The sequence below is a fragment of the Cryptomeria japonica genome, chromosome 5 (genome assembly GCF_030272615.1).
Source record: "Cryptomeria japonica chromosome 5, Sugi_1.0, whole genome shotgun sequence".
Lineage (NCBI taxonomy): Eukaryota > Viridiplantae > Streptophyta > Pinopsida > Cupressales > Cupressaceae > Cryptomeria > Cryptomeria japonica.
In genome coordinates, this window is record NC_081409.1 from 472,929,623 (window position 1) to 472,944,784 (window position 15,162).

A 15,162-nucleotide genomic window follows, 5' to 3' on the forward strand; every position below is an offset into this window, starting at 1 on the left:
ATTCATAAACAAACTGAATGAAGATGGAGTAGTGGTTAGAAATAAAGCCAGACTGGTATGCAAAGGATATCCACAAGAGGAAGGTGAAGACTATGGTGAGACATTTGCACCAGTAGCAAGATTGGAAGGAGTAAGGACTTTACTTGCATTTGCGGCATATAGAGGATTTAAAGTATATCAGATGGATGTTAATTCAACATTTTTAAATGGAATATTGGAAGAAGAAGTCTATATAGAATAGCCAGATGGTTATGCATTAACTGAAGAAAAGGATATGGTGTGAAAGTTACATAAGGCACTATATGGATTGAAACATGCACCAAGAGAATGGTATGATAGATTGTACTATCACTTGGTAAAGATAGGTTTTCAAAGAACCATTGAAGACAATAATATATATCTCAAGACTGAAGGAGATAAGATAGTGGTAAGTGAGGTATTGGTTGATGATATCATTTTTAGAGGAAATGATGATATGTGTCATGAGTTTGCTAATGAAATGAAGAATGGGTTTGAGATGTCATTGGTAGGTGAGATAAAAAAATTCATAGGTTTGCAAATCCAACAGATGAAGGAAGGTATTTTTATCACACAATTCAAGTATGTAAAGGAAGTGTTAAGAAATTTTGGAATGGGAGACTGTAAACCAGTTGGAACACCAATGGTTACAGGTTATAGATTGTCAAAGGAAGATGATTCTGCACCAGTTGATGAAAAGGAGTATAGGTCCATGATAGGTAAGCTACATTATGTTGTCCACAACAGACCGAACATTGATCATGCAGTAGGATTGGTTGCCAGATTTTAGAAAAGCCCGAAAGAGTCACACATAGTTGCAACCAAAAAGAATTTTTCATATACTTGAAAGGAACTATAGATTATGGATTATGGTATCCATATGCATGAAACTTTGACTTAAAGGTCTATATCGATGCAGATTGGACAGGCAATATTGATGACATGAAGAGTACAACTGGAGGAGCATTTTTTCTTGGAGGCAAACTAGTATCTTGGAGCAGCAAGAAGCAAAGTTGTATCACTCAATCAACAACAGAAGCTGAGCATGTTGCATCTTACATGAATTGTACCCAAGCAATCTGGATGAAACACATATTGGAAGTTTTCAAGCTGAAGATATCAGAACGGGTAAGAATTTTTTGTGATAACACCAGTGCTATATATATTTCAAAGAACCCAATGTTGCATGCTAGGACAAAGCATATAGAGCCGAAGTACCATTTCCTGAGAGAGAAAGTTCAAAGCAAGGATGTCTCACTGGAGAATGTTTCCACTAAAGAACAACTGACAGATATTTTTACTAAGCCTCCGCCTAAGGCTACATTTGAATATCTTAGAGGTAAGTTAGGGATTGTACCCCTACATGAAGTCAATTAAGAAGATAGGGAAGCCATTAATCCCATAGCCTATTGAAAATCTTGAAGAAGGATTGATGAAGAATGGAGCTACTCCACAAGAGGAGCAACTAATTATAGATCGGTGAAGCATGGATGAAAACTGGAATGTCTTACCTTCACTTTGGCATTTCTATCAAAGGGAGAGAAGAAATGTATATGATTGTTGACTAGTTACCAGCTGAAGATATGTAGATATAGTTGAAGGATAGGATATGTTTGTAATATCTATGAGATTTGTAGGGTTTGTGCTGTGTTACCGACCTAATGTATTTTCTTATAAGGTCGATGATTTGTTTCAATTAGGTGTTGGCAATTTGGTGAAGTGTGTGAGTGATTGTTGCTGAACCAAGAGGTGTGTTTGCAGAATGTTGTGAAGGTAGATAGGAGTGATAAATGATCTGATTAAGCAAGGAAGTGCTATTTCTAGATCAGTCAAGAACCTATTGTTCTCTAACCATTACAATAGTTAAATCCCTTAACAAGGTAAGCTTTAACAGGCTTGTTGTTAAAATCCTCTAACTAGGTGATCCATTAGCTTGGATTTGAAATCCTCCACTGAGGTTACCTTTAACAGGGTATTGCCTTTAATAGGGTATTTGTAGTCAACCCCTTAACTCGGTGGTCCTTAACCAGATCTATTCCTAATAGGACATTATTGTATAAGCTTCTAACAAGGCTTGGCTCCTAACATGGAAAACTTTAGAAGAGTTCAAAATACTTGTGGGTATTCATCCCCACCATGGTTTTTCCCATTTGGGTTTCCATGTGAAAAATCATTGTGTCAAGTGGTGAATGATTTTGTTGATGTGTTTTTGATATGGTTGATTTGAATGACTTGTAAATCCGCATAGATATATTTGAATGACTGGAAATGATCTGAAACATGTTATTACTAGTATTAGTAAAGTAGTTTAAGGTTTTGTCAAATGGTATTTAAGTTTCAAGATTTGTTGCATTGTTTCATTGAGTATTAGAACAATCGATAAAGTTTAACAATGTAGTTTCAGATTTGTCCGAGTGTCTAGACCGATATACTTTATGAGTTGATTCAGAGTTGAAAGTTGATTTGGTGAAAGTTTAGTTTATTTTCTATCTACTGATTCACCCCCCCCCCCCCCCCCCCCACTCTCAGTAGTTGACTAGATCTTTATAGTTTCATCATATTATCATGGACATCCTTGGGTAGCATAGAAACATGACCTATCACCAAATGATAAAAGGTAAAGACAAACTAGGACAAAATTCAACAACCATATTGATCTATGTCATTTCTTTATTTGTTTGATGTGATGGCTGATAATGTTTGATCTCAAAAAGTGTGGACCTAGTTTAAGACTAGCTTGTCTGATTTTGATTGTATCATCTTTTGTTTAAGACAAGATAATGATCACCTTATATGGATAATTGATACGATTGATTAGATATTTTGATAAGTTTGATTGTAGATTGTTGATTAGATAGTTGTATCCTTTCTTAACTCTATACAAAGTGTTTGTTGGATATCGGCTAGGGTATTTGATTCTTGCGAGACATCTTATTGCAAGTTTTTTTGATTGATTTTTAATTTTTTAGTTCTTTTTCGAAGAGCTTTGTCAATGTTTTTGGATTTTTTTTTAGGATCATATTTGAATGTGTTTGGTTGATTTTTTCAGGATCATATTTGGATGTTTTTGGTATTTTCTAGTACTGTATTTGAATGTTTTTGGTATTTTTTAGGACTTTTAATACTTTTTAGTGTTTTTTCAGGACTTTTTATGCTTTTTTAGGGATTTTCAGGATTTTTTAAGCTTTTTAGGGATTTTTTCAGGACTTTTATGCCTTTTAGGGATTTTTTCAGCCATTCCCCTAGTATGCAGACCTGCAATGATATGACAACCTATAGAATGCATGTGGAGACAATGAGATTTTTTATATGGAGCTATACTAATGTAGTATCTAAGATGAAGATGCATTTCCTATTTGAACAAGGGTGGTTGTTTGTGTTTATCATTTTATAATGCACTAATTGAATAAAAGGTATAAAACATTTTAGAGATAGGAATTCAATCCATTTTCAAAATACCTTGGATCATTCAACCTAACACACTAAGTAACTAGGATTTATAAATGGAGATGCATAAAACTTCCCCACTGATACTTGAGACTTTTGATCTTCTTTTGCCTGTGTGTACAATTGAATTTATTTCGACCCTTGTAACCACTAGAGACTCCTAGAATCATATATGACTAGTTATGTAAGTTATTTTGACTTCAAAAGAATCTTGGAGAGAGCCTCGTTGCTAGCTAGACGTCTATAGCCCTGATGAGGTTATACATTGTAATCTCTCAAATGTTGCTACATTTCCAACAAGCATCCATAATGCTAATGGAGTTCACCCGCATCTCCCTATAGCCAATCTTTTATTGCATGATTTTTCAGTTATATATCTTTGCTCTTTTGCCTTGATATTTTGATATGTAAGTAGGCATAGCTCTTTTTCTTTTTTATTCTTCGCTTCGGATTTGGAAGTAATAAAACCTACATGGATGAGATAATTATAGTAGCACTCAAGTAGAATTTTGGATTTTTCACTAGTCATATATCAACTAGGTATCTATAATGACTTAGATCAATGATTAATGTGTATGATATATAAATTGATAGACTTTGGGTAACAAGAGTCAATAGTAAAAATTCTACCCAACCATAGATAAAGCTTAATCACAAGGTGACATTGAAGATGAATGACCTTAGACCTTTAACAACTTCATGCATGCGTATATAAGAAATGAGATGAACTTCACTCCTTTTGAGTGCAAATAAGTGACTAACTAAGAAAGTATCCTCGCATTATTGATGTTGCTATATTGTTGGCAGTGGGCTAGCGTCCCTCGCGAGGATTCATGACATGGTTTAACAACCTCCTGTGGATTCTATAAGTCTAGTGGTTGTATCAAGAATTGACATGTCAATCTTTTGGTGCAACAACAACCCTAGCTTGTAACAAGTGGTATCAGAGCTTGGTCACAAGTTTGAATCATGCAGGCCGCAACTAGTGATGTTGGGAGGGGGATTGTTGGTAGTGGGCCAGCATCCCTTGCAGGGATTTGCGACCTCTTGTGGATTCTATAAGTCTAGCGGTTGTATCAAGCATTGATAGGTTGATCTTTTGGTGCAACAACAACCCTAGCTTGTAACATATAAATTATGAAAGTTTTGAATGTGATTCTCTTGGAAAGAAACTATATGCAATGCAGCGCTTTTAAGAAAAATGAATATGAAAATGCAGAAAGTAAAACCTAAATTAACCTAGCCTTTAGATGTAGTATCGTTTAAGGTGCATGATGTTCATAGGGCTAGAGAGTGGATCTCCCTCCATGGTAGCCAAATTATATTCTCCATTTCCATTGACCCTTGTTATAATGAAAGGACCCAACTAGTTAGGTTCAAAATTACCTAGCTTCTCAAGTTTTGCTAGGTTCCTTTGATTATCCTTGAGGAATAGATCTCCCACTTTAAAATTTATTGGCCTTGCTCTTTTATTGTAGCTTCTTCTCAGTCTTTTTTGATAACCTTGCAAGTGATTAAATGTTATTTGTCTCTTTTCATCGAGCATTTCAATCTCTTGCAGTCTTGCAACTCAATAGTCTTCCTCTAATATAATGTGTTTCAAGGAAACTCTTAAGGAAGGTAGTTCTATTTCAGTGGGCAAAATTTCTTCTAAATCATAGACCAATGAATAAGATGTCTCTCCTATAGCTATGCACACACCTTTTATATAAGCCCAAAGAGTGGGATATAACTAGAGATGCCAGTCGTGTCTTGTTTCAGTGACAACTTTCTTTAGGATCTTTAATAGTATTTTGTTAGTTGCCTCTACTTTTCCATTACTTTGTGGATAGTATGGAGTTACAAATCTCTATTGTATCTAGAATTGATCACATAATTCACACATTTCTTGATTTTTGAATGGTCGCCCATTATCAGTTACTATGCACATTGGGACTTCATATTTGCAAATGATATAGTTAAGCATGAATTTTGTTGTTTGCTTTCTAGTGGTGTATGTTAGAGGGATTGCATTGACCCACTTGGTTAAATATTTGGTAGTTGTTAAGATGAATGTGTGTCCATTGGAAGAAGTAGGATTAACTTTACTAACAAGATCTAACCCCCATTGTGAGAATGGCCATGATGACGTGATAGGTTGGAGATCCTAATGGGGCATGAATCAGGTCCCCATGTAATTGACATTGTCTACATTTATGTACATATTTGTAGGCATGCCAATAATATCTAGTTCTTAGTAGCTTCTTTTCTAGTGCAAGACCACTTGAGTGTGAACCACAAATTCCATTGTGGACCTCTTTTAAGGCAAGTTGCACTTCTTCAGAATTAAGACATCGAAGAAGTGTTTCCATCAAGGCTCTTTCTATACAATGTGTCAACAATAATAACATGTATGGATGATTGATAAATGAGAGTTTTCTTTTGATTTATTAATAAGTTAGGAGACATATACTAATCATGTAAGTATATGTATATCTCATTATACCATGGGGACTTAGGACCCACAATTACGCACACATATTCTGATGATGGAATCTCATATGCTGGTACCATCAATTATTCTACTAAGAATTTGAATTAAGTTTCATTGTTGGGCATCTCTATGAGAGACCCCACTCTAGCCATGGCATCGGCTGCCATGTTCTGCATTCTTGGAATCTGTTCAAAAGTGATGTTGCTAAAGTGATGCTTGAGATCTTCTACCAAATTCTTATAAGGCATTAGTTTATCATCTTTTGTGTTATAGTCATCATTGACTTGATTGACAATCAGCTTGGAATTACCATAAAACTATAGCTCTATTAAACTCCATTGTATAGTAGTGTGAAGTCCTATGATGAGAGCCTCATATTCATCTATATTGTCTATACATGAAAAGTTGATTTTGAATGACTTTGGAATTGAATCACCTTGAGGAGTGATGGAAAGAAATCTGGCTCCTGCTCAATGATTTGTGTAAGAACCATCAAAATATAATTTCCAAGTGGTGGATGCTACCAATGTGAACACAAATTCATCCAAAAAATCTACTAATATAGGGTGATTATCTTGCAAGGGAGCTTCTGCCAATTGATCTGCTATAATATCCCCTTTTATTTCTTTTCTATCCACATATCCTATGTAAAATTCACTTAAAATCATAACCCATTTGGCCAATATTCTAGTTAATGCTCCTCTACTCAAAAGATACTTAAGGTGATCAAAGTTTGTAATGAGTTGAACTTTATAACTCAATATATAGTGTCTAAGCTTCTAAGATGTGAAGATCGGTTCTATATAGTCTTTTTCTATGGGAGTGTGGTTAAGCTCATACCTGATAAGTATTCTACTAATATAGTAGATTTATCTTTCCTTTCCTTGATTGTCATGCTTGGCCAAAAGGGCTCCCAAACTTGAGTTTGCTGCTGATATATATAGTAATAAACACTTGCCTATAATAGGTGGAACTAGCACTGGTGTAGTCAAAGAATAATCCTTTAAGGCTTGAAATGCTTCTTGACACTAATATGTCCATTTAAAGGTGACTCCTTTCTTGAGTAACTGCTAAAATGGGTGACATTTCACTGGGAGATGTGTAATGAACCTTCTTATGGACTATAATCATCCTTGTAATCCCCTTAATTGCTTTAGTGTTGATGGTGGTTGCATATCAAGGATTTCTTTGACCTTTGCTAGATCTACCTCAATTCCTCTATTAAAAAAAATTAAACCTAGAATTTTTCCAACAATGACATCGACCACATGCATCTTTGGGTTTAATCTGACATTGTATTGTTCTAATCGATCAAATATCTTAGCAAGGACTTCCAAGTGTCCTTCTCTTGTTTTTTATTTGGCCAATAGTTCATCAACATAATCCTCTATAATATTGTGTATCATGTCATAGAATAATATTGTCATATCTCTTTGATATGTTTCTCCAGTGTTCTTAAGAGAAAAAGGAATGTTGTTCCAACAATATGTTCCCCATGGACAAGTGAATTCTATCTTGTGTTGGTCCTCTGACATAATCTTGATTTGGTTATATCTCGAGAAACCATCCATAACTGAGAGCATATCATTCCCAACAGTTAGGTCAGTGATCATATCTATATTGGGCAATGGGAAGTCATCCTTAGGGCAAGATTTATTTAGATCTCTAAAATTTGTGCAGATTCTTATGCCCCTAGTGGGTTTAGTTACTAGTACTAAGTTGGATATCCACTTTTCATAGTCAATGACTCTTATGAAGCCCACATCTAGTAGCTTATGTAGTTCTACCTTTACCAACAAGGTGATTTACGGATGCATCTTTCTAGGTTTTTATTTGTATGGATTGATTCCTGGTAACAATGACAAGTGATGTAGCACCAATTCTGGGTCCAACCCTAGAATATCAGCATATGACCAAGCAAAGTTGATTGATCTTTATTTCAAGAATTGGAGAAAGTTTTCTTTCTCTTTAGGATTTAATGATTCATCCAAGTGTATCTTATGTACGACGTCAACTTCTCCTATATTGACTTCTGTATTTTCAACAAGTAATGCCAAAATTTCTTGGTTAATGAGAAGATTATCTAGCTTATTTTTACTAGTGTTATCATTCTCATCAGGATCTTGTAAAGTACAATAGAGGAACTTGCCTCTCCAAAGTATGTTGTTTGGTCCAAGTCTATTGCAAACCCAACTTTATGATCATCATAAGGAAATCCATCTCTGACCCCCAAGAGTTCTTCTATAGCTTTGTCATTTTCAAACCAATACAAATGTGGTGATTCTTTTTGCCCCTAGTCAATTAAGTGTGGATGGATAATACATAAATCCTTGTTTTCTTTTGTATGAGGTGTTGTTGATATCATGCATTCGCAACTGTAATAAACATACTTTATTAACATGGGATCTAGTTCTTTGTCTTCATATGTGATGCCATAATTCATAGGTAGTTGATTTTCATAAGCTCTAAATGCTAAATATGTGGTGCAACTATGGTTAGATAGAAATTCATAATCATGAGAGTCACTTATGCTATAAATGTATGTCTCAACGTTTGATCTTTCTTCATTTAGTTCAGCACCTTCCTCAATGGGAGATAGAGAAGTTTCAGCAGTAGTAATAAATAGTGTAACTTGCCCATGACTTGTAGACCCTCTTTCTATAGTAGAGAATTCCCCCATCTCGGGTATAAGACACTCTAGTCTTTCTTCATCTGATTATTTTCCAAAGCTATATTTGTTTCCCTTGGTGGGTTTATTGCCGATGCTAGTACAATCTAGGTACTAGACTCCATTACAAGTGCTAATCTGATTTCTGTCACCATATTTGCTTATGAATATTCTATAGGTTCAATATTGTTGGACGCTACCATATTGGTTTCTTGAAGAAAGAATTTGAGATATTCACCACTTGACTCATCAATAGGGTATGTTCTAGTTACTTCACTTCTACGGGATGAAGGAGTAAATGCCTTTATTAAATAATTTCTTTGAGATATTGATTTCTGGTCTTGCGTAGGTCTACTTAATATATCTAGTGTTTGTTGTCTAGCCTTTGTTATCTTTGTTGTGTGTTTGTACCCCAAACCTTGATTCTTCAGGATCTCCTGAGATAAGACAAGTTCTATTCTCCTTTGATTTTGTGGTCCCAAGATTGTGGTACCATCATAACCATGTTTCCATAGAATCTTGAAACCATTCCCATATTGATCTAAGGGTAGCCTGATTATTATCATGTCATCCTCTTCTCTGAATAACCATTGATTAACATATTCATCTAGGGATTCCTCCTATAAGTCTCCCCATCTAATGAATGAGCATTAATTTGAGTAGTTGACTATCTCTTTTACTTTATCTTGTGTAGTTAGAGTAGATTGAGGCCACCCAAAAGATCTAGGAGAAAGAGATAATTCTCTAACCATTGATGTACCCACAATGGAATATTCCCCAGATCCAACTTCTTTAATTTGTAAAGAGGGTTCCATAAGTGTACAAGGTGTAACAATTTATGTATTTGTAATTACCAATGAGTCTATTTGTGTGGTGGGTAGAGCTTCTTGATTGATAGGTAGTTGGTTATCCACACTAGCCTTTAAATGATTATAATGTTGAAATGGGTTTGGATGACCATGTATGGTGATTTCAATGTCATTGTATGGAAATTTGACACACCGATGGAATATGGATGGTACAACCTACATGGCATAATCCATGGGTGACCTAACAACATGTTATATCCCGAATCTCTATCCAAGGCTTGAAAGGTAACATTAGTTATAACAGGTCCCACTTGTACTGGTAATGTAACCACCCTTTTGAGGGACGGTCTTCGTCTTCATATGCCTTGATGTTTATTCTCTTTGTGAGATCACTATGAAAATCAGAATAGCCCAATTCCTTGATCAACTTGAGTGTACATATGTTAAGACCAACCCCCCCATCTATAAGTACCCTTCTGACTTTCTTCTTATGTATGTAAGCTTCTAAATGTAGTGGATCATTGTGAAAAGGTATGTCAGTAGGAACATCCTACTCTATAAAAGAAATACAAGTAGAAGAAGCCAAATTACCTACCATTTGGAAGATATTTTTGTATATATACTTGGGAACCACTGAGTCTTGAAGAAATTTATCTAGGATAGCTCTGTGATTTGGTGATATGCACAATAACTCAAAAATGGATATTTGTGCAGGAGTTTTGTTCAATTGTTCAACCATATTATAGTTTCCTTCTATTGGAGGAGGATTAGATGGTACACCTTGTAAGGTCACTTTTGATTGGCATGTGATTACTACACATCTGTGTCTATTGGATTTACTATGATATTGGTGACTATGTTATCTCCTGCACTAATAGTATTTATAGTATAGTTATACGAGACTTGTATAGTTGGCCATGTTGTCTTGTGTTCCTGAGGTTGATGCCTTACCCTTATCGTGCTTAACAAATGGGTCTTTAAAGATGGTGTGATTTGTGTTTGTTGAACCCTTTTTTGTGTCCATTGTGATATCCCCTTGGTCTATCAGGTCTTGGATTAAGTTCTTCAAATTGTAGCAACTTGTAGTCTTATGGACCTTTGTGCGATGGTATTCACAAAATTCATTGTCATTCCACCAATTCGGTTTGAAAGGACCTAGTCCAAACACCCTAATTTCCTGAAAAGTAATCATGTTTGTCTGTTTCAATTTCTTTAATGCCAATTCAATAGGTTCTCCAAGCGGTGTGTAGTTCCTTCTTGGGGTATTCATTCTTGGAAATCTCGTATTTGTAGCAGGTGCAACATTTGCATTTGTTGACACTATGTTATTCTCCTGAAACTAATTTTTGTTTTGGAAGGATGATTGAAAAGGTAAATTTGTAAAGTTATCGTTGGTTGAGCCTTGCTCACTATACAAGCATCAACAACACCATCATTGGTTACGTTCTTGTTTCTTGACCAAAACTTAGGTTTATCATTGTTTGTGTTGTTAGTCGAACCACTACTTTTTAGAATTTACCTTTCTCTATAAGACTTTTCTCACATTTTAAGGCTTTTTTATGATTTGTTTGAATGAGGTCTATTGGTTCCCAAAAATGGATGGGTTTACACTACCACTGGGTAGAGACCAAGATGATTCCTCCAAATATCTATGGAGAGCCACCTCCAACTATCAATATCCATCAGGCTTGCACCAACATCAATAAGGACAAAAAGTCCTTCTACACTTTAGGCTTTGCAGAACCAGGGAGGGTGATCCCCTCAGTAAATCTCCTGCTCTCTACAACGATACTCAGGAATTTGCTAAAAACAAAGAATATTATCTCATGAAAAGAATCAACAGAAAGGGAGAATTCTCAAGGATGGCAAATCCTTCATTGATCCTCAACCTTAAGCTAGATTATGAGAAAGAGCGGAACAACTTCCATAAATTACATAAAACTTAACAAATGATATTCTGATATTCTGATATTTATAAGATTTGTTCTGAGAAATCATAAAGAAGATAAGCCAAAAAACAAAAACCTAATGACATTTGCTAGCAAAATACCAGTGCCTTGTTCATTTGGATTACAAAGTCTTTGAAAAGAGTTATTGAAATCTGATAAAAATTCATCTAACAGTTGATCTAGCCTTAAAACAATATTGCCTTACAATATTGTTTTGATTACAATTCTCCACCTGAACTACTTATAAAATCCTGTTACAAGTCTTATTTCTCTATAATCTCATTCAAGCATTTTAATTAACCCCTTGGAATAAAGCATTGAATGGAAAATTACATACATCATAACAATGCAACAAACAAACGAAACCCTTGATCCCATTTGCTTAAAAGAAGATAAAATCAAACACAGGAGAGTAAAGATTAGAAAATACATTTGCATTAATATCATAAGTTATCTTTTATCAAGTAACACTCAATAAATTTGAGTACAGAATAACCCATTTGAAAAAGAAACTCACAACTGTTCTATTACTTTTTGCTCTGCAAAATAACACTACAGTCCCTACTACTTCCTATGACTCTCTAGAACAATATGGAACCTAACCCTGCAGAAAAGATCTATTTTATAGAGATCCTTCTTAGAAAATTCAGAACCCTAACTAATGGCCTTGATTTCCCTTTTATAGAAAACAAGGGAGTGACAAGCTTTAGGCCAAAAGACACTTGTCATCAAAACCAAGCATTAGAGCTTGCACATAATTCTATTACAAAATATTCCTTACCCACATGCTCGTGCTCGTGATGAGGTGGAACTAAAATCTTCAACTGATTATTGGTAGAAACAAAAACACTTGAGTTGTGCCGATATCACCCAGACACCTCCAGATGGACCCTTAGATGCTCAGTCTTCTCCAAAGCATTTCTCTTCCTGAAAAGGAAAATAGATCCTAACATGAAACAAAAATTTCCCACCAAAATAAGGGAAAATCTCTAGCCTTTATGCCCTGGATCAGAGAAAATGGAAAGAGGAGCTTGGGGGTAAACAAGATTTGTTGAGAAGGCATTGCAACTTCCATGTTGTTGTAGAGATGACTGGCTGCCAATCCTCCCTCAAACAAATCCTTCTTTCAACTCCTTGTGAGATCCTTCTTGGAACACTCTACCAACGAAATGTAGAGTAAGAGCAAAGGATATGTCTTGGGTGGCTTTTCTTGATAAGAAGAGGATTTCATGCCCCCTTTGAAAATCCTCTAATCTTTCACAACCCCTCTGACAATGAGCAACCTTATACCGAAGAAAAAATATCCATCTAGTGTCAAAAAATATGCAAGGACTCCATTCATAGTTTTGTCTAAACGCCCTCTTCTCATTGATGAAGAACTGTTCTTAGAAAAATGAAGAAGCTTGTGTTTGTTTCTACCCATTCTGTCATCTACCTACTGAATTTATAATCAGAATTCCTTTCAATGTGGCAGTTCTAATCCATGTGAATAATCATCATCCTGATATCTTTTGCTCACCTTGTCAGCTATGGATTTCAGCAATCATGCCTACAACTCAAGACACCACCATCTTCTAGGCCATCACTCCATTGCCACATGCATGTGGTCACCTTACGTGAATGATTTTATTCTAATCGAAATCCTTTCTCAGTGTACAATCTCCTACTTTAGGATTCCTGTCAATAGGAAAATCTCTAAGTTTATCAGAGAACTCGTAATCCATCATATCGAAACCTGAAGCTTTTCTTGATCCTTTCACATCTCTGAGCTATCATCTTTGACTGTCTAATCAATCCTAAGTCAACAAGTCTATATTCCATTCATTCTACCTTTCCCGTGCAAGCTATGATCGATGCCTTCTATGATCCCTCCTAATTCCTTATTTGAAAATCAGCCACAAATCTCATTCAGCTTGGCAAATCTAATGGTCATTTTATGCCAACACGACATTTGTCCTTCCATTTGTGTCCACAGACCCACCAATTCTTGACTAAATAGTGCCATATCATCCTTCGATCAAACTTCGTCAATGACCTCATCATAAGTCTTCCTGGTCAGCCCGAGACACATGTCATCATCTCCTGATGCCATGGTCCATAATTTCCTTGCAACTTCCATCACGGGAACACAGGGGCCGTCAGATTTGTTCAATCTTTACTGCTTTGCACAATGCCCATCAACTCCTCCAGAATTAAAAATCAAGCAACTTTTACCTCAGGACAAAACATTTATGTTCATTTTCAACACGTGCAAATTGATGGGACTGTTAGTAGACCAACCTTTACCGCCTTAGAACCAGTAGCAATGCTTCGACTGGTTATACTGCCAACCCTATTGGTTTCCGCTGATAACATGTGGCACCTATCGGTTTCCACTAATAACACGTGGCACAATCTCATGATGTTGCAGTCTTTATAATCCCCACATCTTTGATCATGGGGAAGTGTGAACCATTGGATCCATTATGTCTTTATCCATGGTCAAAATACTTAAGACTTTCGGGCTTAAATAAATCATGGTCGCACATATTTAAAAGGAGACCGGTCATAAGGAAATTCTATGCAACTTAGGAAAAATCATATTTCACAAATTGGTTAACCACCCGTTAACACTTAGGAAATGAAATGGCCCCATGAACGAAAGTGGTACCCTCGACCTTAAGTGAGAAAAGGGTAACAACAAAATATATCATTTCTAGTGTTTTCTTCATAAAACATAAGGCATTTTGATAAACCCTAAACCCTAGACTTTGGATCATTTACAAAGGATACAAATAAAACCCAAAAATCAATATTTGAGCTTAAAAATTTAAAATTTCATGCAATCAATTTTCAGAGCTATCAGTGGCTCTAGTTGGGGACGCTCATTTCACAGGAATGAGGCAAGAGACCAAAATCTTTGAGTGAAGCAGACCAACTACAGGGCAGACCAAAAGGAAATTACATGGACATGATAACTTCAACAGAAAGAAAACTACACTACCAAAGCAAACCTAACTAATGCTCATGGATAACAGCTACTTTAAGAAAAGTAGAACCTCAAAAATTATCCATGGATAGGCAATTTAAGAGGGAACTTATTTACAATTCTATTGGGCATAGAGTCATAAAAATTTACTCTACCCCAAATGTTTGTGGCCTGCAAGGTCAAACCACATATGATGGCCCAATGCCATCTTCCAATGTCAACCAATACTTTCCTCTATCAAAAACATAGTTATGATCATGTTGCATCTTGAACAATCTAAAGATATCATAACTATATAAATTTTTCTTCCTCAACATGTTATAAAAAACCTTTATCTGAGTGCAATGTCCATTCACTTGAACCTTGCCATCTAGCTTTGCATGACATATATAGAACCCAAACTCACTATCCAAAATGGAGATGATTTGATAACAACATTCAACAGGTTTCATGTCTACCTCAACAAGCTGAAAAGAGAAGTTAAAAACTTCATACTTTGTTATGCAACTGTCGTCATAAAAAATGCTTTCTTCATTTATTTGCAACCCTATAATATGCTTATCACTAAAGCATTCTTTGCAAACACAGTGCAAACTCATTGCAAAGGTCAAAAAGAAATCTCTCATGTGTTGGCTCATCCAATATAGGTGTAAATGCACAAAGTTGGGTCCCAATCCTGTGGAAGTCTGCGGGTTGGGAAAAGAGCCCCCTAGAAATGGGTGCCTGAGCCATTAAAAAATGGGTGCATGTTTTTCAAAAACGTGCGCCTATTTTGGTTCGGGTACCTGAAGCTAAATGGGCACCCGTTTTGTTCAAATCGGGCACCCGTT